At 44.7% G+C, this 21,508-nt stretch overlaps 1 long non-coding RNA gene across 1 annotated transcript; it reads right to left on the bottom strand.

Annotated features, from left to right (window-relative positions):
- Positions 1–2,020: 2,020 nt before the first annotated feature.
- On the bottom strand, positions 2,021–5,417 carry LOC140216361 (uncharacterized). Its single transcript, XR_011893007.1, has 2 exons — positions 5,198–5,417; positions 2,021–2,192 (listed from the first exon to the last, which is right to left on the bottom strand). It is a non-coding gene; the product is annotated as an uncharacterized lncRNA (long non-coding RNA).
- Between the last annotated feature and the right edge of the window lie 16,091 nt (positions 5,418–21,508).

The raw sequence follows: 21,508 nt of genomic DNA, 5'->3' as shown, positions 1-21,508 counted from the left end.
CAATTATAGCACATTCACGCCAAATATAATTGAATAACAATCGCCGAAATCACATGCTTCCATACTGTCCACTTATTATCCAGCTGAATGTTATCCAACCTAACACACTGCTAAAATACGTCTTAACGTGTGTGCAATATATGATTGTGTGCCTTCCTTTTACAGACTTTCTTCAGTTGGCAGGCCTTCTCCAAGCAGCTGAAACAACTCAAGCGGCAGCTTTCCTGTACAAAGACAGTTTCTTCACCATGATGTCGCGGACAGTTACGTGAAGTTCTCTAACATGTGGCCCCTCCTTAACGAGAGCGGCTTCGCTGGTGGACAATTTCGGCAATGCCCCGTAAAAAAGATGAAGCGCAGTGCTGGGGATCCGAGCTCTGTTAACTACATGCAATGACCACGTACGCATCTCTTAAAGCGTTTATTTTCATCTTTTATGATCACGCGGCAGCCCAGTTTACAAAGCAGCACGTCAATGTGATGACATATAGTCGGGGACAATAGTCTGAGGGTCACGCCCATAGAAAAAACACTACATTTAACACTAGATCTATGCATACAACTTCCAACTAACAAGCTCTAACTAAAGTTCCCGTTTGAAAATTGTAGTGCATCCTAGTGGCGCGTGCTGAATTTGACGACGTTCAGTGTTCCTCCCTGCCCTTACAAAAATTTTTATAGAAAGTCCATAGACAGTCTATAGACATTTGTCTATGGAGTCTATAGACTGTCTATAGACATTTCTTTAGACTAGTCTATAGACAGTCTATGGACTTATGGCCATACACTTTTTATAGACTAGTCTATAAAAAGTCTGAGTCTATAGACAGTCTATACACTGTCTATAGACTGTCTATAGACTTATGGCCATACACTTCTTATAGACTAGTCTATAAAAAGTCTGAGTCTATAGATTGTCTATAGACTGTCTATAGACTTATGGCCATACACTTCTTCTAGACTAGTCTATAAGAAGTCTGAGTCTATAGACTGTCTATAGACGGTCTATAGACTTATGGCCATACACTTTTTATAGACTAGTCTATAAAAAGTCTGAGTCTATAGACTGCCTATAGACCGCTTATAGACTTATGGCCATACACTTTTTATAGAATAGTCTATAAAAAGTCTGAGTCTATAGACTGTCTATACACTACATATAGACAGTCTATAGTCTGATGGCCATACTTTTTACAGACTAGTCTATAAAAAGTCTGAGTCTTTAGACTATCTATAGACTTATGGCCATACACATTTTATAGACTAGTCTATAAGAAGTCTGAGCCTATAGACTGTCAATAGACTTATGGCCATACACTTTTTATGGACTAGTCTATAAAAAGTCTGAGTCTATAGAGTGCCTATGGATTAATTAAAATTCATGTTTGTAGACAGTTGTCTGCAGAATGTCGATGGACAAGTGTATAGGCTTACAGTTCTACTTTTGTAAACTGAAGTCTATAGAATGTCTATAGATGTCATTTGTCTGTATACATTTTATACACTTCAGTCTACAAAAGTAGAACTATATATACACTTCTACTTTTGCAGACTGAAGTCTATGGAATGTCTATAGACAAATGTATATAGATAGTCTATAGACATTCTATAGACTTCAGTCTACAAAAACAGAACTTTATAATCCGATACACTTTCTTCTATGACATTCTGCAGACATTTGTCAACAAACATGCATTTTCATTAATCTACACACACTCTATAGACACAGACATTTTATAGACAAGTCTACAAAGAGTGTATAAGGCCATAACTCCATAGCGGCTACCTACTAGTTTTTTTTTTTTACAAGTTAGTTTACATTTTTCTTTACATGCGGTAGCAAAACGTTTTGAATGTATTTATGCATGTGCACCTGTTCCTTTTCATCTGCACTTATGCATTACCGTTAGCAGATTAATAATGCTCCTGAACCAGCTGTACTTTCATATATGTTGCATAAACAGAAAGAATTTATATAGTGTTGAATCATGCAGTGCAAAAAAAATAAAACAAATGCACCGGCAATGCATTAACCGTTTTTATTGCTCGATATAATATATGAATTCCTTAAATTCATGTCTTATGCTAATTATGGAAACAGATTACATATTTACACTACTCCTTGGCAAGCATGGTCGCCAGGCTGGCCTTGACCTTTGTGTCATTAGTCCCAAAGGTGCTGCAGGTGTATGCTGCAAATAAGTAGATGCAGCAATATGAGGCAAAAATAACAAGTGTGTATTCTTTGTATGTTCATTAAGCAGCTTAATATATTTGCTCAAACCATCTAAGTCAATACTTAATGCGGTTTAACTATGACTAAGGGCTGCTTGTCAATACAAATCAGTACCTTTATACAATGTTTTATTGCATGGTATGGTGAACAATTAAACAGTCACAACTGCTGCTCGTGCCAGCAACAGTATGTTCCCTTTTATGACAAGTTCATATATGATGCATTAATGTACTTATCCCAAATGGTCTCTATATTTATTGCTGAAACGTTACCCAGTTGTGCTGTCTGTACAATTTTTTGCTGGTAGTTAAGTATGCCCGTGCAGAGGGATATTTTCAGAAGACGTGACTGGAATATTCACAGTATCATGCCTAAGATTGTAATTTATTTTGCTTAATACACATTTAAATGTCTTTCTCATACTTTTAAATGAATGGTCATTGGCCATAACTTCAACAGAAGGCAGATGGGTTGATTGTATTGATATGGTCACTTAATTTCTTACAGGTAATGAGGCCTCTTGGGCATGCTAACAGGTTTCCAAGTTAGGTATACCACATGAGCACCCGAAATACCACACGAGCACTTTGTGTCATGGCACGACAGATATGCACCTCCTAGGAAACAGAACTGATAAGATAGTTCGAATGAATTCTATCACAGTAAATTATTTAAGGTGCTTTGAAAGATGAAATTTTTTTCTAGGCTATCGAGGTTCAGGACGTTAACGCAAAAAAAACATATTGAGTAAGAAATGCCTTGTCAGTATGCTTGACATTCTTTTTTTTTTTCAATAAATAGGACCAATTTCCCTCAATTTTTATGAAGTGAAAGGTTTTAAAAATATATTTAACACAGAGATTCTCTGGTAACGTTGTATGACATATGACAAGACAGCATACCTATGTGGCCATTTTAAGATTTCCCGATCTTTTTCCAAGCCTTCCCTGGCTGTTTTCATGAAAATTTTCTGGCAATCTATGACGCCTGCAGCTTAAGTGCAATAAAAAAAATATTGTGGTTTAATGCTTGCCAAGTACTGCCAGTCCATAATATTTAGATAAAACGAATAACACGTCGGTCACTTGATATGTAGTATTAGATGCAACTGACTTGAATCCCTTGTTTAATAAAGCTGACAAGGGCTTCGGCAAGTTCCTAATTGATGGCCGCACGAGTACAGCACGGAAGACACAGAGACACACGTAAAACAAATGCAACAATGTGAGCGAAAACTATACAATGAGGTATTTTTACGGTTCAATAGTAGTTTTTTATATAATTTGCTCTCATCACTTATGCCTCTAGTTTAACTTTGTTTCTCTGACTAAAGACTACATGGCAATATTAATCAGTACCATTATGATGTTTCGTTATATTACAGTGTGATAAGCAGTTAGACAACCGTAATGGTCGCCGGTGCCAGCAACGGTACGTTTCGTTTCAAGACAGGTTCATGTGACACACAGTGTACTTATAAAAATAAAATAAATGCGAGAATCCCAAACGATTCCTATAATAATAATTGTTGAAACAAAGACACCCGGCTGGACTGTGCACATTTTTCAGGTGTTAATGCAATATGCCCGTGCCGAACGAACATGCTCAGCATACTGACTGCACTTTTGAACAATCACGTTAACATTTGCAATTTATTTCCGTTTAGAACAGTCTGCAATGTCTCTTTTCTCATACTTCGAGATGAATACATTTGCCACACTTTCAGTAGAATGCACATGAATGGGGGCGTACTGATCAGGTTACTTAGCAACTAAAACGTGTTACAATCTCTTAGGCGTGGTGATAAGGGTAGAACAAATGCAATGTCCACTGAATTATTTGAATAATCTGTGCGTTATCTACTAAGAAAAGACCACCAAATTGATAATCTGGCTCTTTTTTCTTTTGTACAGCGCATATAGTATGCAGTCTGTCCAAGACGACGGCACTACATGCAACAGTAATGAAAACCGGAACACTTATTACACACGACAAGGGCTTCATACCATGCACGACTGGCACAATGCGAATCTGCGCCAGCAGCTGCCTAGTGATTAATAGCACGTAAACTGCATAACGCCGAAGCATTGAAAAGCGCTTAACGCTTTTCATATAGCTCGAAAGACAACTTCTGCTGCTAAACTGTTTAAAAAAAAGAGACAAAAAAAAAAATCTTCCAACTACCGTCAAACGCAATGCCTTCAGTTTGAAACGTGTAAAGGTGCTTCCCGGAACGACTAATTTAGTGTTCTCCAATTTTTTCGGCTAAGTTGCGAAGCTGCAAGTGACTGAGCTTATCGCAGGTTTGATGCTCCAAAGCGTTTGTGGTTGCATATAAATAGATTGGGTGAATTAGAGATTTTTGCTTGATATTTCTTCAAGTCTCGTGTTTTGCTTGCGGTAACTTCCCAAAATTAACTTGCGGTAAGTTCCCAAACGATGCGAAAACGGCAGCGCACACACTGCTGATGCATGCCCCGCAAACACGGCCTTTCATTCGAGTACGTTAGCAGTTATTCAACTATACGTGTCTGTCTGAACATTCTTGATGCTAACACAATTTCGAGATATATACGTAAAGCGTGCCACGAGAATTTCACTAGACATGCGGCGCAGCATTCATCGCGGCCGGATCAAGCGCCACGAAATTAGATCTACCGCACTGGCTGCCCAACATACACAATGCACAACATACACAACATACAGTATCAAGTTAAAACATGGTGTACGTCCTTCTTTACGCACGTAAACTATAATGCTAAAATCAACAAGCCCGAGCGATCGCTCGCCGTAAAACATTCCGTATACTAGAAGCGAGAACAAGAGCGCGTTATCAAACCATGTCAACGACAAACCGACACTATACCCGAGTCGCCTGCGCTACATGCAGCCGCTTCGCGCTAAGAGATGCGCTCACATAATCATGAGCTATTGACGCAAAACGTCTTTGCTAAAGCTTACCGTTCAGTGTAGTTGACGTGTGATGCCACAAAGATGACACGCATACACAGACACCGACGTTCAGGCATACACCGCACACCGGTACAACCGTTTACGTGCCTGGCGCACTCGTTGAGACGGCGCACCGCCGCGCATGCGCAAGAGCTCCGAGCATGCGCAGGAGCTCCGCGCGCGAGGGCGTGCGCGCTCGGAGGAGTGTGAGCGCCTTTTCCTCCTTCATTTTTTTTTGTCTCTTTCTCTCTCTCTCTCTCTGCGCGCCATGCGCGCCGGAACGGGTGGCTTATTCATCTTTAACACCACTATTCATCCTTTTTCATGGACGAAGGAAATGCGCTGGTAGGTTGTATGACAAACGCTGTGGGCTATCGTATGAGACTGGAACGCTAACATGAATGCGCTGTTTGTAAAAGCCGTTACAGGGCCCTTCAGACGTTTCAGACGCATTATTGCCAGCGTCGATTAGTAATACAGCGTACTTGTAGCATATCTTCCAGCGTACCGCCAAATGTGATGCCCGCACGTATGTTAGTGCTAATTTTCTGTTCCGATGATAGGTCAAAGCAATCAGTACAGCATTGAGGTACTCATATGCGTGGCTGCGCAGGCATACCGCCGGCGAAATACTGGGTGGGCTCAGAGAATTTGGCACCTATTTTAAGTGAATGAGAAACTTTGATAGGTTTATAGCGCAGGATATCAGTCAACAAAAAACCGCCCGATGTTAGTGACGCAGCCGAGATATGAAGACAATGTGAAATGTATCCGAGAATCGGACGACACACAACGCGAAGACCACATGCGCGACATCGGTTCATCGCACATTCACAAAGTCCGCGTTGTCAGCTACAAACATTACGAGTGTATTTGCTGTTAGCTTGATGCCTGTTTGGAATCCACTTGTAGCTGAAGCTGGCGTTCATAACATCTATTATAACAATTGGATCGGCGTTTTGCTTACTTTATTCTACTGCCGCAAAAGTGATGCGACAACTGTGAAGACTGTCTTGGGATTGCCGAGAGCGGCTACGTAGATGATATCATGTGGTCAACAAATGCGGAGGTATACACTATGTGTATACTAATGTCTACAAATAGGCTCTACAGCAATCTCAGCAGTATACAACTTCAGTGGCTTATATCAAACGCAGCTACGTATTATCCACCGGTACCTGCGCTTGGTTACAGCGTACACGGGTTGGGCCCAGATTAACGATGTTTGTCTATTGTTAATCTATAGACATGCAAGACCACGACAACTCAGAGGAAGACCAGGTGGTGAATTCACCACCTGGTCTGCCGGCTTTCGCCACTTATTCACCACCTTTGCCACATCATCACCATCTGACCTTCACCACCTGGTCTTCGCGAAGTGTACGTCCGGGAAGCAGCCAGGTTCAGGGCCTTCGGGTGCGTGGAAGACCTTGGTGACTCGGACGGTGCCTGCTCCGCCGCGATCCTCGTTCGGGGCAGCTGCACCGAACGCAGACTAGCAGTCTGCACGGTTTGCCCGCCGCGCCGGAGTTGCGGTGCCGTCGTGCATGAACCAGTGCCATATCATCGCGTTCGCAGAGGGCGGGGGGTATGGGAACTCGGAATTACAAATTATCGACTTTCTTCTATACATATTCAATACACCGGGAGTAGAGAAAAAGAAATAGAAACCTTGTCGACTATATTGTCCATAATATAGAGAGTCTATAGACAAAGTATGGACAAAAATAAATAGAAACTGTATCGGCTTTCGTCTACAGGTAGTCCATATAGAGGGGAAATAGACAAAGAAGAAACAAACACCTTATCGAATTTTTTCTATAGACTGCAAGTAGATAAAAAGAAATTGAAATCTTATCGACTTTCGTCTATAGAAAGTCTATATACAAAGTATATGGACAAAAATAGATAGACACTGTATCGACTTTGGTCTAAAAGTAGCCCATAGAGGGGAAATAGACAAAAAGAAACAAACACCTTATCGATTTTTTCTATAGACCGTCTATAGACAGCGAGTAGACAAAAAGAAATCGAAACCTTATCGACTTTCGTCTATAGAAAGTCTATAAACAAAGTATGGACAAAAATAGATAGAGACTGTATCCACTTTCGTCTATAGGTAGTCCATAGAGGGGAAGTAGGCAAAAAAGAAACAAACACGTTATCGACTTTTTCCTATAGACCGTCTATAGACTGCGAGTAGACAAAAACAAATAGAAACCTTATCGACTTTCGTCTATAGAAAGTCTATAGACAAAGTATGGACAAAATGGATAGAAACTGTATCGACTTTCGCCTATAGGTAGTCCATAGAGGGGAAGTAGGCAAAAGAAACAAACACCTTATCGACTTTTTTCTATAGACCGTCTATAGACTGTGAGTAGACAAAAAGAAATAGAAACCTTATCGACTTTCGTCTATAGAAAGTCTATAGACAAAGTATGGACAAAATGGATAGAAACAGTATCGACTTTCGTCTATAGGTAGTCCATAGAGGGGAAGTAGACAGAAAGGAAACAAACACCTTAGCGACTTTTTTCTATAGACCGTCTGTAGACTACGAGTAGACACAAAGAAATAGAAAGCCTATCGACTTTCGTCTATAGAAAGTCTATAGACAAAGTATGGAAAATATAGATAGAGACTGTGTCGACTTTCGTCTGTAGGTATTCTTTAGAGGGGAAGTAGACAAAAAGGAAACAAACACCTTATCAACTTTTTTCTATAGACCGTCTATAGACTGCGAGTAGACAAAAAGAAATAGAAACCCTATCGACTTTCGTCTATAGAAAGTCTATAGACAAAGTATGGAAAAAAATAGATAGAGACTGTGTCGACTTTCGTCTGTAGGTATTCTATAGAGGGGAAGTAGACAAAAAGGAAACAAACACCTTATCAACTTTTTTCTATAGACCGTCTATAGACTGCGAATAGACAAAAAGAAATAGAAACTTTATCGACTTTCGTCTACAGACAGTCTATAGACTTTGTATCAACAAAAGTCCAAATCTATAGAAAGGAAAGGTCGTCTATGAAAAGTCTATAGACTTTCTATAGACAGTCTAAAGTCATTTTTGTAAGGGTGGGGAAGGTTGAGAAGGGAGAAGGGGGCGGTTGGCGACCAGGGACCCGGTCAATGCCAGAAGTCGCCAACCTTTACGTGCAACAAAGTTCAACAAAAATCTTTAGTGCAACCATGTCGCGACTTACATCAAGAAGAAGAGGCTGTTTAGTTGCTTTACTAACAAGTATACCGATAAGAACAGAGCTATTGTGAACGGTTAGTGTCTGCAAGAGGACTAGAACTACGCCGAAAGCGGAACTGCCTTCCTGTTTATGACAATATAATAAAACACGAAAAGGAACAATGTGCAAACCAAGTGTCAAACATTATAGAAGAATCTGGCCTATTTATTGTTATCCGGCCGAATAAAGAAACACACACTGAAATTCGGTACATTTGGACGTCCCGACTCTTTCAAGTCGGGACACGGGACATTTACTCCAAAGTCGGGACGGCCCCGCTAAAATCGAGATGGTTGCAAAGCCTACGCACACATGACTTTTAGTATGCTTTCTACCTCCTACTGTGGACACCAGACCTGTACGTAGCGAATTACATGTTATTACTTGTAATCAATTATGTATCTTTGGTAATTTTCTAATTTAACGATTACTTTGTGAACTCAGTAAGACTTAACATGTATAATCCAATTACATTTCTCAGTAACCATTTGCATGTAACCCGTCACATTTTTGTCAAAACTAGCTATAACAGTTAGGCGATGCCGCATTGAGTATAAAATTTGGCGGGAACAACAGTGTCCAAAGGGAAAAAAATTGGTACACACACTATGCCCTTTCCACAATTAGCGTACTGCAGCTGCTCCTCAATCACCTAAACATGGCAATCTTGCAGACTCGCAAACCTCTCTTGGAAGTCCAACTACCGAGCTTTCTTCTTATAACACATTTCTCTCTCTTCGCCTACCTCCTGGAAGCGCTTTCAAGCAGCCTTCATTGGTGCTAAGAGCTGCTGCTTAATTATATGTGCCTTAGCATAGTCTACGACTTCACTTATGTAAACAGAAGCTTTCCGGCGATTAAACGCAGATATTTGCATCTGATATATACGTTACTCATATACACCTATTCTTGCAATTTTGACACACGGACAATATTATTAGGGCTGAATAATATGCGAATTTATATTAAATTACATTACATATTTCGCAGCCTTCTCATGGGATGTGAACGTTTGTTGGCTTCCATTACTATTAAATACAATAAATAATTACAATTACAATAAAGTTTCAATGGCTAACGAGTGAAGGGCGTCGCGTGGAGGCCCGTGAGATGATGGCCGGCAAGTAGATAGCGGCGCTTCTGTGGCCACTTCGGTGGTGATGCCAGGGAGTCACAATATAATCGATATTCCAGTTATTTGCTTGCCTTATCGCGAGAGCCTTCTCCTAACTCCAGCCACAATGAAGCGCTGCGCCATCATAGAAGAACCGAGACCCGAGCACCGCGGCATTCGGCAACAAAGCACAATCTTGTCAGCGAGGTGTTCGTAGGTCACGACACATCTCTCCGACGCGCACATCGGACGAGCTTATGGTGCTGCTGCCCCCGCAAAGTGTCTTCACAAGAAAACAAGGGAAGATTCCCGAACAAAATTTTGAAAGCAATTTTTAGTAAAAATGGGCAATGTGTGAAGGGCAACAGAGAACGCATTGAAAGAGCCGGGAAAGCTAGTTTAATTACATGTGTTTGTGAAACGTTAATGAAAGGAGAAAAGTAACGTTAAAGTGGTCGATTACTTTTTAGTAATTGAACAATTACTTTCGTAGTGCAGTTATTGGCAATTGTACCCAATTACATTTTTCAAGGAACCAGTTGTAATTGTAATCGGTAACTTCTTTTCTGTGACGTGTACAAGCTTGGTAGAAATTGATGTACCAAGTACTTATCACGTGTTGGTCAGGAGCCTATTTGCCCGTTCAGCGGGGCACACCGCGCTTATCCAATCAATGAAACAGCAAAAACGCTGCGAGTAGCGTCATCAAAAGCTTCGCATTTGCGAAATCTCCACGCTACAGTACTCGAATAGTTGTGTACTGGCACTCTTAAACAAGCAAACAAGACGAGACAAAAAAAAAAAAGCTACGAAACTCGCTAGTAGTGCCTTTGGCGTGTTCTGCGTCTCTTCCGTGTAATTGTGTCTTCGCGCTACATATATCGGCAAGCAAACACCAACTAGTTCAACAATAAGTCCTGCTACAAAAGATGTTAATACATGGCATGTATCCGCCCCTAAGAGACGCAGTGGCACGTATAAAGCAGCCTTTTAATTATTCGAGCCGGGGAAGCAGATTAATGAGCCACATGTCACGACGCCCGCACGTGCAGCACGATATGCACATTTCGTCGCGTTCAGAGCCCACGTGATATTTACCGGTTATCTCCCCCTCTGCGGTCGCATTCATCCGAGAAACTTTCGCGACCACGCACTTTCCGTTTTTGGAAGGTCGCGGATGCAGCGGTGGGATGCTTATCACTTGCTTACCCATTGGAGATAAACGGGAGATGAAATTGGGAGTGGCATAGCGACTAGAGCAGTTACATTTTTGTGCCTTTGGCGTAAATAGCGGCATTCTGAGTAGTTCAGCGTGTTGCTCGTGATGACAGCTTCCGTGAGGTTCGACTGCTGATAATGTTTATCGTCGCTGTTGACGCAAGCTTGACTTGGTTTGCAGCTGTGCTCTAGAGGGCTTCTATATGGGAAAACTAGTCTTCATTATTTCTCTGGACCTTCGATACGATACCATCCTCGGCAGAGCTTTCTCATGGACACATACAGGGTGTCAATATGAAGATTCCAAGTATTATTTAAAAATAGCCTATTGAAAAAAAATGACAGTCACTTTTGCATACGCCAAAGAGGATGACAGCGAAGACCTGCACGTTCACGAGACATTCATTAAATTACTTGACATTCTCATTCGAATGCATTGTTACTTCCTATTACTTGTTGTCTCTTTACATGTTTTAATGTGACAACATTATATGGCTCAGGTGGCCCAACACCGAAGGTTGTGGGTTTGAGTGCCTTAACTCTACTTTAATTATTATAATTAACTTCGTCTTAATTAACACCGAAGGTCGCGAGTTCGACTTCCACCAAAGGTCCAGGGTTCGACCCCTAATTTTGATGCCACTGAATTTTGGTGCTATAACGCCGGATGGTCAAATTTTTGTCCCAGGAGCCATCTAAAGCTTTCGCCTTATTAAAGGAGCGGTTTCTTCGGAGACGTGCCATCAGAGGTGGCGACCACGGGGTATCGGCTGAAACGGATTAATTACTCGAGAATTAACAAAAATATATTAACTTTCAAACTTTTACTTTCAGTGGGCTCATCGTAATCGGGAAACTGAAACGAGCTCTCCGTAAAAGCCATGCCAACTTTTGGATCTTGAAAATGTCAATTATCAGGGGAGCTGTGACAACGACCAATTTCGGCTATCAGAGGGCGCGAAACCGGAACTGGGAGGCTGCAGCGAGGGCTAAGCCGCGTCCCTCAAGGCGACTAGGGTCTAGGCTCGAGGAGGAGGAGGAGTTGCGCATTGAGGCGCGTAGCCTTAAAGCGACGTTCTGTGTTCGTCACCCAGCAGCGGGCAGGCAGCGCGCGGCGACAGCGAGGAGCACGCAGCCGCAGCACGCCTGCTGCTCGCTGCTAGAACGTCGCCTCAAGGGTACGCGCCTCAACGCGCACTTCCTCCTCCTCCTCCTCCTCCTCGACGCTAGACCCTAGTCGCCTTCAGAGACGCGGCTTAGCCCTCGCTGCAGCCTCCCAGTTTCGGTTTCGCGCCCTCTGATAGCCGAAATTCCTCGTGCCACAGTTCCCGGGGTAATTGCAATTTTCCAGATCCAAAAGTTGGCATGGCTTTTACGGAGAGCTCGCTTCAGTTTCGCGATTGCGAGGAGCCCGCTGAAAATAAATGTTAAAAAAAGTTGCTTAACGATTTTTTTTTTATTTAGCGACTAATCACCACGGATTGCTCTGTTCCGTGTGCTGCAATCGATTCATGCACCACCGATTCGTGACAAAACGAAAGCTGTCGTTGCTTACTATTGATAAAGAGGGCTTAAAATCTGATTTCACTGAGCGAAAAACGGCGCTTGATTTGAAGAGCTCTCTACTTGGCTTTGCTTACAGTCCATGCCGAGCCTAGCAGCAGCCCCACTACGTATTGCGTGACTCGAACTTGGAGCTGCGGGAGATACCCCGCCCGTGGGCAGGCATCACTAGCGCATTGCCCTCTACGAAAGCGCCGCTGGTTTTTCTAAAGTCTACACGTTTTCACGAAAACTTCGGGAATATATGTATTGTGTACGTGCGTGTCTGAGGATGCATACGTACAGTTTGTGTGTGTATATGGGGATCCATATGTATACCACAACTATCGCCCAGCCCTTGGAGCAGCATGCCGGATGATTAGTCAGGTAACATCTCCATTCGATTTCTCATTTAAGTCAGCATCTCTCTCTCTCTCGATTATATAGTATTTCGCGATACTAAGAAAGTAGCGTTTTATGGTTAGTTTTGTTGTTCACAGGTGACGTTACACCCAGAAAGCTCTCTACGCTGTTCACTAATTATTGTGCTGGATTTTTGAAACCTCTGGGTTGTGTGGAAGTGCCACAACTAATACGGTTGAGAAGCTCCAAAACGATCGCTTCCGACGCCATTTGAACTTGGAAACTAATAGCTCAAGTTCACGCGTGAAGTTACGCGCATATATATGTAGCTGTCTATCGCTCGCCGAGCCCGCATATCATGCCCTTTACACTTTGTTTCATTGCAAATCAACCTCGATATCAGCGTCTGACAACTTTCCATTGTGCGTAGATTAACCCATCCTGTGATACGCTGTTCACTAATTATTGTGCTGGATTTTTGAAACCTCTGGGTTGTGTGGAAGTGCCACAACTAGTACGGTTGAGAAGCTCCAAAACGATCGCTTCCGACGCCATTTGAACTTGGAAACTAATAGCTCAAGTTCACGCGTGAAGTTACGCGCATATTTATGTAGCTGTCTATCGCTCGCCGAGCCCGCATGTCATGCCCTTTACACTTTGTTTCATTGCAAATCAACCTCGCTATCTGCGTCTGACAAGTTTCCATTGTGCGTAGATTAACCCATCCTCCTTTGTTGCACGTGGCATTACGAGACAACTATTCTCGTTGCTTCCTGGCATGCCGACCGAGCTTCTGATGCAATGTCGCCTCATGTTTCAGCAGGTGTTCTCTCCTCCGAACACCTGCTGAAACATGAGGCGACATTGCATGAGAATTTGCCGGCAGCAACTGCAAGGCTAATCCCACCAGTACCCTACAACCACTCAACTCAACTCAACTCAACTCTCCTCCGTGGAGGCGACGAATATCAGGAGTGAGGCGCATTCTGGCAGGCGATAGGAAAGTGGTGTCAGTTAGACGGGCAGGACGTATATCGCAGACGAGTGGCCGACTCAGGAGCGCTCTCTACGTTTCCAGGAAGTGCACACGTGATCATGTCGATGTGTCGAAGTCGGGGAAAAAAAAAAATCCCCGCACTCAACAATTTCACTCCAGGCTGTATGCACATATAGCAAGAAAGGTTGAGAAAACAATTAAGCTTGCATAAAACTCTGAGACATGGAGAATAAATTTTGTCCAGAAGTACACCCGGGTACAGCTTGTCCTCTCTCCGGTGGGCGGTGCCCTTCTCGCTTGCTCGACTACCTAGTTCGAGCTGGTCCGTTGAGCTGGAGCTGGACAACGCTGTCACCCATTGTCGGCGGTATATATAGGATGTGGTGTGCGTGTGAGCTTTGGTGTGCTCTCCTTGCGCATGTCCGTACCACGTGGTGGAGCGTTCCACATTCTTCGCAGTGTGGGCATCTGTAAGAATACAGGGGAGGGTATGTAACGTGACCCAGACTCAAGTGTGGATATGTGTTTGTTCGTAGTTTCTGCAGTACTGCGGCTTCGTCTCTCGTGAGGGCATTGTGCGACAAGAACAAAAGAGAAAAAAAAACACGGCTCTTGTTTCCAGCGCATTGTACTTATTTATGCTGCTGTTGATCATTTCTTTCTTTTTTTTGCCTTACACACGAGGACTATGCATATTAGTGCTTTGTTGCAGATACGCAGGTACCATAAATTTATTCCGTCTTTGAGGTTTTGCATCTTCTGGTAATATATAAACATTGATCCTTTCGACTATATATAGAATGACAGTTTTCCTGACTTCGCCACTGTGGGGCCATACACTATATACGTGGAATAATTGCTGTTGGACGCGCACGTAAAGTGCAACCTGATTGGCTAATCCAGCAGAAGTGAACGTGTTGAACCGAATGACAGGTCTTCAACCAGCGTTATTTTTACCTGGTATGTCGAATGCAGGCACTGACTGGATGCCCGTCGCTACAACGAAACGTGTCACGCAAAAGCAAAATCATCTGCGAAGCTGATCGATAGAGAATGTGGCGCTCTCTTTTCGAAGAGAGTGAAGTTTAATGCAAGGAAACAAGACTTTGAATAACACTTATATATCTCGCAATGTGTGTGTCATAGAGGGATTGCTGCCGGTCACTCTCAAACAAAGACGCCAAACTTAAGATGGTGAGGCAGCGGCCGCAAGCTACGCTCCGAGCTCATTGAATATGGGTGCGGGCTTCTCTAAGCTGGTTACAACCATCCGCATTCACACATGCATAACTGAACCCATTCGTAACCCAGCGCTGCGGCTAAATTTCGTTCGCGTTCTGCCGCTGATCACGAGGTAACGAGTTCGATACCCGGCCGCAGTGGTCGTGTTTAGATGCGGATGGATGCGAAACGCTAAAATGCTCGTGAACTTAGATCTAGTCGGGTGCTTTAGAAACTCAGGTGGTCAAAATCATTCGGTGGGCCCCCACTGCGGAGTCCCTGATAACTCTCTGTACAGCTTTGGGCAAAGAAAGCCTTGCTTTCTTTGTCCAGACAGGGAGACTTTGCGGTATCTTACGTCCGTTGTTTCACTCTCTGACGTATGTTGCGCACGCGCGCGAAGCGTGGTCGCTCGCAGCCGGACAGCCGCTGCTGGAGGCGACTGCATGACTGAAGGTCACCGCTCGTGCTTGTCACCTCCCGTTCCGGTTTGGTCCAGCTCCGTGCTTATCAGCATGCGGGCTGAAGGCCTGCGTGAATATATAATGTCATGCAAAGTTGGCGTGGCGAGCCGTGTTGGGCTGTTCAGGTTTCGCGTTGGTACACACAGCGATAGCCTGGTGTCGCTTTTGCAACAAGGCTAACGTGCCTTGTTGCAAAACTCGGAAGTGCTAACTCAGCTGTTGCGGCGGCAGTCCCGCGCGGTAATTTGAACGCGACGCGAGAAAAAAGGAACCTCTTCCGAGAATATGGTTACCGCCAGAAGGAACGGCTCACACCAAGTGATCTGCTGAGACTTCGCAAAAACGAGTATTATGTAGCGGCTGTTAGGACACTCAACTTTATCTGCGAATATTGAAACACAACGTAGAAGAGGAAAAGACCTACACCCTCCACAGTCCACGCCCCTCCGCCTTTTTTTTTCTTCTTTTTCTGGCCCAGTATTATTCTCTTCAATGCGCAAGTCAGAAAAAATTTGCCGCTACATTTACGGAAAATGTGACACACAGCTTGAAGCCATCACCATTCCAGCTTGATTCTAGAGTTTGTTGTGTGGTAGCATTACCGGCTGGTAGCATATTTATATGGCTCCCGAAGTCTTACGACTGACGCTTCCTTCCGTGTAAAATCACTGTTTGTACACTGAAGACCGTGGGGCTAATGAATTTTGCAGGTAGGCCCTCTCTCCAGAGCAGTGGAACTCACGGCTAGTCGAATATTAAGGCACTCAAGGAATCGCCGCATTTTGTGCCGCATCGCTTGCTGAAAGGACTTAAAATCAGCGCGCGAACAATCTGCACATCATCCCTCGTCCGAAGTTGAGCTTTGTCTGTCTACAGCCACGCCCGAAACGACTCACTTTGGCCCGTAGTGAATTCCGAAGACAAACGAGGAGTGAGGTGTGAACCGAGAGACCAACCCTGGGGTAGAGCCGGGGTTTCGGGGAGATCCTGAGTCCGTTCGGATGCGTTCAGAGTAATAGTTCGTGCACATGGCTCGGTGCTTGCACGGGATCACCGCTCCTGGAGATAACCATAAACTGAGCGTTATTGCGCGCAACTGGCTTTCTACGCACTATCTCACAAAATCCAATTTATTGCTCGAGCAGCTCAGCAACATTCCGGGACGGATGTTTTATGCAGCGAACGTGAGCACTGCGTAGGGTTCGCCCGTTTCGAGAGCAGATTTGCTACTGCTATGATAGCCTATATGCGTTTCCACCGTGAAGCACAAAGTAACAAGAACTACAATCTGGGACTTAGTGCATTGTAAAGGGAGACGAAATGGGAAAATATATATGAAAAAGAAAAGATAAAAGGAATAAATGATGAATTAAGTGAGTGAAAGAAAAATAAATAAACAAAAACATTAACATAGAGATGAGATAGAGATGACCTGGCGGAGTTTACGGAATAATAATGCGGCTATGCGCTGACGCCCGCGAAGATACCGGAGGGTCCATCGCAGCCGTCGTTGTGAGCATTTGTTAATTTCCGGTTCAGTCGAATATGACGTCTATTTCTTTTGTTAAATAAAAAGTAGATAAAAGAACATGGGTAGTTTGGCATTGCTACTCATTAGAAATAGCCACATCTGCCGAAAGGGGGCCTTCTTTAAAGGCCCTGCCAAGTCGGTGTTTGAACACTCCGGCAGTTTGAAAAATACTTCGTAATCGACCGCGTACTCCGCATCAGGACGCACGTAGCACGGTCGATTCTCTGAATGTGACGAGCCCTGTTGACAGATTTGCCTGACCAGCACAGTAAAGTGTAAGTAACATGATACGAAGCGGTGCCTTATGTATGACGTGAAGCGCATCGGAAAGATGGCTGCACGCTTTCTACTGCTGGGCATTTGTCGCGATAATGTACAGATTGCGTCCAGCTTTTTCCTGAATAACCTTTTCTCGTATTTGCCTGTGCATCCTACAAGCATGCGTGAGTTGCGAGAGGGTCATCTGGAGACTTTCGCGTCATCGGAATCGGCCTTTCCCTCGCTTACCAGGGAGGGGGACACGCTTCTCTCAGTTTGTCCGTTCCCGGGATACATTGCGCCGCCAGCCGTTTGGATTTCGTGGTGCCGCGTCAAAGCGTTGAGCTCATGACTGAGAGATCCTCACTTCGAATTCCGTGTTTGATAGATTTCTTTTTCTATTTAAGAAAAATTGCATTATGATGTAATTATGATGCAAGCTCGCGTATAATTTTTTCCCTTCTCGTGCATGTCGAACGGTTCGAGTGACACTCCAACTAAACGGTCGCTAGCATCAACCATATTTTATCGGAGGATGACAGCTATAGAATACAATCGAGAGAAAAGCATCGTTGGGATATAGTGGGCCTTTTGGAGCCCTTTATTGGGCGCGGTTGCTTGCTAGTACGACTGGTCGCATGCCTGATTGGATAGTTTGTGTGCGTGTCTCACTTAATACGATGTGTTTCTTGCATAAGCTTACAAACCAATCGGTAAAAATTAGCGTTAAAAATAGGGTACTATGCATGACCGCTATAAGCCGGTAATGTGATATCCATCTCGCCGTACCCGAAACAAACATGGTAAGTTGCTAAATGTTTCTTTTACGCACAACGTGATGAAAACGCTATAGAAACCAAGCGCTGCCTGTGTTCTTCTAGCTGACCTTGTCTGTTTCTGTGCTTCTAAAGCCATAGCTGCGGTAAATTAAAAACCGGCGTTGAGAAGCACAGCGGAGCTAATTGAAAAAAAAACACTTTGGTGAATATTGAATCATTTGCAACCTGAGTCCGAGGAAGCTGGGTCAATTCTCATACAAGTCACGTTAAGTAAGCATACGCACACTTTCCGCCACTTACACATTAGTTACTATCAGTACCAAGCCATTCGTGCGTTCTGCCATTCAACAGCCATTTACATCGTTATATTGAGAGAAAGCTAATTAACTGCGATGTCATTCCGAGGGCGCTTATAGCATATGGTACCGCGATTCCGATATTCGTGCGCAGTATACGCAACTGTTACCTATTGTAGCCAACTAAGGAACAAGAGCGTAATCAGCCTCCTCCTCATCCACCTTCTCTTCCTCATTAACAAACAATGCTAACATGGCGTGAGGTACGCGGCACGCCCGTCCGGATCTTCTCGCTCCGCGCGAGCGAGCGGAACCGATCGGGCGATTTCGCATCGCCCACACAACACACAGATTAGATCGAGCGCGCCACAAATTCCTCGTGCAAACACTGTCGCACAAAGTGCCGGCGCCGCGCGCGGCGCGCTATTTTTCGCCTCGTCGTTTCGCGCCGTGCAAGCTCGCGCACACACGCGCGTGCGACGGCGCGATTTCCCCGCTCCTCCTCCGCAACCGCTCGCCCCCATCGATAACGGCCCCGCCGAGGGCACGTAGGCCGAACACACCCCCGACGGGCGCCGTGCCGCTATCGCCGTCCACGGCTCCGGCACGTGCCACGGTGCGGTCGGTGCGCGGGGTCGTCAGGCCTCCGGGATAAGCCAATGGGAGCGCGCGCTCTAATCGAGCCCAACGCCAGCGCGGACCGACGCCGCTGGACTCTGGTCTCGCGGCGGCGGCGACGGCAGCGCGTTTGCGCGCTATCAGCTGTTTTTCTCCGCTGCCGCGCGAGCCGCTACGCTATCTCGTGTATCTATGGGCCGACCGGCAACCACTCCTCCGCGGGCCAACCGGTTTAGTTCCGTGCGGCATCTGGAGGTTGTACGGACAAGGGGCGATAGACAGTTACAGCTCGGCCGGAACCCAATACCGGCGCTACGACCGGTTCGGGCAGGCGGCCAGTGGCGCATTGACAGAAGTACGGGAGTGGTGGCTTTACGTAGGCGCAGTGTCGCGATACCGAGAACGGTGGAACCGCCGTAACATATGTAATAAAGATGGCCGACTATGGACACGGGAAATGAGGGGGAAATCATGTGCCGTTAGAGAGGCCTAGTGTCGACCCAACATAATCAAAGCTCACGAAAAGGGATTTACTACATGACTGCACCGTGGCAGCTGTCGGAAAACAGAGAAAATGCAATAAAAATGAGAGCAGACAGGGCTTCCCGTTCTCATACTGAAGCCAAAATGTACCCGTGCACGCGTAGAAAAAGTGCATGCCTCTGTGCGCAGTGATTCCGGAGCCCGACACATTTGCGCGGAGACAGGACTCCCGGTATGCTGCAGTGACCGACAGAACTAGACATAGCGAATCCATTCCTGAAAGCAACTCAATAGCGATCAAGCCAGGATTCACTATTCCGCAACCAGAAAAGCTGAATGGGTTGGGTCATCACGAGGGAATATTGGCGCAATGTTCATGATTCATTAGTCCTGTTGGCCCGCATTTGAGTAGCTGACAGGGCGTGAACATAACAGTAGAAATAGCCCAGAGCAGGGAATGCAGCAAGAAGGCGGCAACGATTTCTAGAAACTTTGTAATTGTACGTTTTTTGAAATAGTCTCTGACGCATAGGACCACGGCTCCAGTAGCGCTAAAGTAACCTATGGCACAGTACCGAAGTGCGCCAGTTGTGAGATAACGTGCATAGCTGTAATGTATCGTGGCAAATTATTTACCACTGGTTCCCGGACTACGCTTCCTCCCGCGAATTTCACGAGGCCGATTTGACTCCGCGAGGACTTTCTCAGTGCTGCACGGAACTGCTGGCGCGACGTGTGTGTCCGAAGTACTATTTGCGCGCGCGGTTGTCGCTCTAGGAAGGGGTGGGGGAGGGGAGGTGGCGTGCGTGCAGCTAAGCGCCGCACACGTGGTGTCCTCCGCGCGGAGGCGAGGGCTTGTTTCAGCTAGTTATTCGTTATCAGCCACTTGTATCTCGCTGTTCCTGCCGTTCTGGTAAGGCAATGATTGCGCCCGAATCACGCGTCCGAGGCATGCGGACGGAAGACTTGCGAGTCACGTTTCTTTCTTTGATGTGATAAGGATGTTAGCCGAGTGACAGTGCCGTAAAGGGCAGCAGAAAGTGAGAAAGATAGCGAGAGAGAAAGAAGAAGTAGCGGCTTACTCGCATTTTCTTGCAGAAGACATTCGGCGGCAACCTTTTAGAGCTTTTGCGCTGAAACTCTTCATTGAGGTATTCTTTCCGGACTTATTGGTCTTTTGAAGAGGTTGCGAAATTGGCTCGTTATGTTGTAACACGTATAACTATGCAAAAGGAAAAAAAAAAGGAAAGAGAGAGGCTGGCAGCAACTAGATAGAGTTTCTCGTTTTTGCTCAAGAAATCCATCTCTCAAAAAAAGGACAATGTATACCTGCCGCGTCCTTTTCTAGTTATTCGTACTTGCCAACTGTAGTTCTGCGTTGTTTATTGAACAAATGTGAAATAAACGAGTACGAGAAGGGTGTGTAAAAGAATAAATAGAAGATGTGCATGCGATACACTACGAACAAAGGCAAATGGGAAGTTGTGGTTCGCAACAGAACCGTGATTTATTTCCCTCTTTTGGTATCTGTAATAAAACGGAGTAATGCAACATATCTTGCCTTAATACAGGAAGAGATTGATAATTACTAAAAACTGGAAACTGACCTTACAATTTGTATTCCCGCAGTAAGCATGACCCAGACATTACCTTTTGCTTTGGCAAACGTAAGATTGAATCCGGCGAGAAGAACTTGGAGTCGGTGAGTTATTCAAGAAGTTTTGTCTGAGAAAGACGATTTTGTTCATTCGTCTTAACAGTGGACATCCGTCGCACATACACGCGCCTGCGTACGTCCACCGGAATTCGCTAAAAGATCGCGATATATGACCGTTACCGTCGTTGACAAAGAGCACACACTTCAGTCAACAATATCAGTATAACGTCGTTCTCTATAGGCAACAAGGCACATGATTTTAGACACACAGTCCTAACTTTAGTGTTCACGATTGCTTACAAACGAGAAGAGATGGTTTCGTCTTTTAGGTGAACAACCTTAAACGGAACCGCGTCAATTGAACTTGGAAAACGCAAATGCCAGTGCAACACTTTCAGTCTTCAGTATACTGATTGCGTCGTGAATGAATTTCTTGGAAAAACGCAATCGTACAGCATATGAAGTGAAGTTATTAAGCGATGGGGTATTTTTGAACTTGCAGCTAGGAATCAAGGTTGTGGATTTCGTACACT

This window comes from Dermacentor andersoni, chromosome 3, assembly GCF_023375885.2.
Source record: "Dermacentor andersoni chromosome 3, qqDerAnde1_hic_scaffold, whole genome shotgun sequence".
Taxonomy (NCBI): Eukaryota; Metazoa; Arthropoda; class Arachnida; order Ixodida; family Ixodidae; genus Dermacentor; species Dermacentor andersoni.
This window is presented reverse-complemented; position numbering and strand designations above follow the sequence as displayed.